The sequence below is a fragment of the Carex rostrata genome, chromosome 1 (assembly GCF_964058835.1).
Source record: "Carex rostrata chromosome 1, lpCarRost1.2, whole genome shotgun sequence".
Taxonomy (NCBI): Eukaryota; Viridiplantae; Streptophyta; class Magnoliopsida; order Poales; family Cyperaceae; genus Carex; species Carex rostrata.
The window spans coordinates 11,492,935-11,497,266 of record NC_135918.1 but is presented as its reverse complement, the minus strand read 5'-3'; the positions used below and the strand labels follow the sequence as shown (position 1 = coordinate 11,497,266).

Below are 4,332 nucleotides of genomic sequence, written 5' to 3'. Positions count from 1 at the left end.
TCAATATTTCTAATATTTCAATAAAAAAAATAAAAAAAATTCTGTTTAAAAAAAAACAAAACTTAAAAAAAAAAGAAAAAAAAAAGAAAAAAGAAAAAGTGGACCGCCCAGTATATGGGCGGTTTGGTAATGGCATGAAGCGCCCATTGCATGGGCGGTTTGCTAAAGTTTTGGCCCGCCTCGTTTCCAAGCGGTCAGGGCATATATGAAAAAAACCCAAAACAGAGGTTATTTTTATATTTTTCTTTTTTTTTTGGGGTATTAAAAAAAATGGCCGGGCAGACTGTTATATCCAATTTGGGGTGTGACAAAAATATTTCCACAGTAATACTTCAAAAAAGTTCAATCACTTTAATATGAACTGATTTTATCATCACTTCATATTTAAGATAATTAATTTTCAACTTACGCATTTAGTAGATATTGCTTTTACCATATTATTATATGGTATATACGGTTCATGCAGCACATAATTTGAAGTATAAATACTTAAATAGTGATGTTGCATGAATATGAGTATGAATATGAGGACAGGTATCGTATCGAATATAACTTATTAAATTAAATTAAAATGGAAAATTTTCGATCCGTTCCGTACAATTGACATTTTGACATCCTTGCAAGGCACTCTACGCCAGAGTCCAGGTCGAAATTGCCTACCGAGCCACCGTCAACCCAATTCGGAAATCACGATGTACAGTCTGAATTAACCTTTTTTTTTTTTTTGGCTCATTACGTGGCAGTGTTTTTAGCAGAATGTATAAAGATAAAACAAATTAAGCATGCTGGTTGATGCTCTTGGTGGGTTCTTTCTAAGATATAAACGGGGCGGTTAATATCCGTTCGAGTCACTGACATTAGCCGATATATTTCACAAGATACGTTTTAATTGTCAAGTTTATAAAATTTCAAATTAAATTATATAAACTATAAAATCAAGTAATTATAATAAATAAAAAATATACATTTTTTATAGTTTGATTTTATACTAAGTTTTAAAAAATTATAAATTTGACATGTAAATGTTTCGCTCGTGAAGTAGATTGACTTTAACAGTTAAGATTCGTCGTTTAAAGTCAATCATATAGGTTCTAGAATTAAGCATATCGAAAGATTGGTGAGTTTACGAGCACTATAGTTCTACATTCAACATTGATCAACAAGTTGTTTGTGAGTTTAACTTCAAATGTTATCAGATTGATTTAAAATTACAAATTCAAACCGTTAAAACTAATATAATTCACGAACAATGTGTTTACATGTCAAATTTATAAAAATTTAAATTAATTTAAAATAAAATCAAGTGATAAAAAAAAATAGACATGTTACTTTTTTGAACTATTTGACTTTATATTAATTTAACTAAAAAAATATAAATTTAATATATAAACGCATCACTTATAAAATAAATCAGTATCACCGATTTGAATTTAAAAACAAAAATGTTTTGAGCATTACAAAAAACATAAATAAGATCGAAATAAAAGAAAATGGATATAGATTATTAAACATGTAGCTGAGGTCCCTTCGAATTCGAATCCTCCCAGGTGCCTGAGGTGTAAATTATTAAACGTGTCATTTCTTTAACCTGGAACGAATCTCAAAACGGACCTCTATAGTTATCATAAAACCGAATTGAGTTTGACCGGCCGGAATTAATCGGGCCGTCCGTTGCTAATTGTTCTCGCTTCCGATAGTTCTGATTTCTCTCTCGCTAAAAAGTAAAAACCACGATTCTCCTCTCTCGCTAAAAACCCCGATCAGCTCTCTTGCTAAAAATAAACCGGCCTTTTGCCTCTCCGATCACGTGCGCATTTATCCGATCAAGCACGCACTTCTCCCTCTCGCCCGGCAAACTCGCCGCTGGTTCTCCGATTTAGCGGTTCACCTGATGCGACACGCCGCTCTCTCCTTCGAATGAAAATGACAAGGAGGAAAATTTGGATCTGCTCGAGTGTCGGAAGGTGAAGAAGAGGATGCGCGTGACGTCGTCGCTCTTGTTCTTCTCTTTCCGAGGGCTGATCGACTCTCGCCAGTCGCCAATGCCATCTGGAGCAAATTAGGGTAACAACTTGTTCTCTGTTTCTTATTTGTGAAATGCTTTGTAATGGCGTAGGAGCTGAGGTTCTCGTGCGCTGAGTTGTTCTAAATTGATGGATTTTTGTAATGCATTTTATCCTTTTTGAAATACTGATCTGATCAACTCATATGTACTGACAAAAGTTCTGTAAATAAAAGGAAAAGGAATTGATTAATTTTTGTACTGCATTTTATCCTTTTTGAAATACTGATCTGCTCAACTAATATGAACTAACGAAGTTATGTAGATAAAAGGAGAAATAATAGATATTTTCCTTGTTAACATTTTGTGATGAATAAGTTAAGGCATGTTTCTCTTGTAAAATCTGTTGATCTGTTGTAATTTCTGTCAAACCATGATCTTGATTCTGATATATAAATTAATTGCCATCTTGATGAAAGCACACAATTCGTAAGGACAAGAACAAGCTTATTTTATTTCAACAATTTGATTATATTGAAAATAATGTTCCCTTTGTTTCATTTGCCATTTTTTTATTTTATTTGGGAATGTAATTAGTCGATTTATTCTTGAATAAAGCTGTTTGGTCATGAGAGCTATATTAGCTTTTCTTCTCTGATAGGAGAAGAGCCCATGTCCACAAATTATAGATAACACTTGGAATTTCCATAACATAAAGTTTGATTCGTCAAACTTGAGGTTAATCGAGTAGTGAAATTGAATTGGATTAATGATTTGAGGAATATGAGTAGGAGGTGGATTTGAATCTGGAGTACGAATGCAAGAGTTCGGTGGAGAAGGAGCCATAGTTTTGTGCAATCTTGATTTTGGATGTTAAACAGAGATGAGAATACCCCTTCTTCTATCTTTAGTAAGTTGACTTCGGCTTCCCCATGTATTTACACATTCTGGTCTCAAATTGAAATTATCCAATTGGTGAATTTAATTTAGCGTTATCTAACAAGAACTTTTTCTAATAATATTTTGGTTATTGTAGGAAGTGCCATTGCAGAGTTTGTTGAAAATTTTAGTGCTCTACATTATATTGTTTGTGCATACTCAGAATAGGTTTTATGTTAAAAAAATTAGTGATCTGCATTGTATTGGTTGGTTAGCACATCTTGATAGTAGTTGCTGTAGATCCACTTTTACATACTGATCGAAGTTGCACTATGATGTAGGGGAAACTCACTTGATATTACGTCATGAAGAACATGTACTTCATCGCAATGTTCATTCTTGATTTCCCATATGTAAGTCTTTATGTTAATGGTTTAGGGTTTAAAACAGTGGTACACTAGAATATTTTTGGTTTAAAACAGTGGTATACTTTCTACTGTTTTGCATTCAATAGAGCTCCTTTTAAAACAGTGGCCATAATTAGATATGATGTAGAGGTTCATTTTATCTGTCAACTTCTGTCCAAGTTCCTATATTTTGTAAATGAAAACTCTGTTTTTGTTTAGCACAATTAGCTAAAAGTTTGTATACTTCATTGTTGTTGTTATTCTCAAAGAGTGTACATGTGCATTACCGAACAGTACAACAAAAATTTAATATTTATTCTCAAACAATTTTAACAAACATTATGCAAATGCAATTCTGACATTTCTTATCTAAATAATGCAGTGTGCATTACCAACCAAGACATCTACGGAGAAAAAACTTCACGATCAGATATGTATCGAGTGGTGTCATTTTCTTTTGCGACAATTTTAAAACTAATTTAGTTTATCTATTGTTGTATGTTTGTGATGTTATATCAGTTTGTCATGCCAATTTTTGTGATGTTAAAAACTAATCAAGTCAATGCCATCAACGGCGGTTGATGTATGATTTAAACCGCTGCTGATGAGTATCTCTAGTAGCAAGTTACGCTCTTGGCTGTGTAGCACTGAATCCATATCCTACGAGGTAACATAATATTTGAGTTTGGATTCGGACCATTCGATAAGGTTCCGGGCCAATCCAGTCGAGATAAAATGCATGAGATTCCTTTAATATTCGGGCTAATTAAAACAGATCAAATAGTTAGAATCTAAACTCAAAATTTTCAATTAGGTCTCCTTCAAAACAAAAAAAAATAGACTAAGAGCCTTGCAAAAAGCAAGAACTAGACATCAGCTCAATCTTCGTAAACGATTTCTTTTACAAGTGGACACAAAAGATAACCCATTCTTAGCAAGAATCTCTCTGGTGAGATGATGCCATCAAGTAGGTGCAGCTCCCATTATCCGATATTAAAAATGTCTCTCCTGTCTACGAGAAGTCAGTAAGTCGTATTGTCAATA

At 33.1% G+C, this 4,332-nt stretch overlaps 1 long non-coding RNA gene across 1 annotated transcript; it reads left to right on the top strand.

The window, feature by feature from the left end:
- Positions 1 to 1,659: 1,659 nt before the first annotated feature.
- On the top strand, positions 1,660 to 3,820 carry LOC144566290 (uncharacterized). Its single transcript, XR_013515168.1, has 4 exons — positions 1,660 to 2,064; positions 2,794 to 2,912; positions 3,223 to 3,294; positions 3,671 to 3,820. It is a non-coding gene; the product is annotated as an uncharacterized LOC144566290 (long non-coding RNA).
- The last annotated feature ends 512 nt before the right edge of the window (positions 3,821 to 4,332 follow it).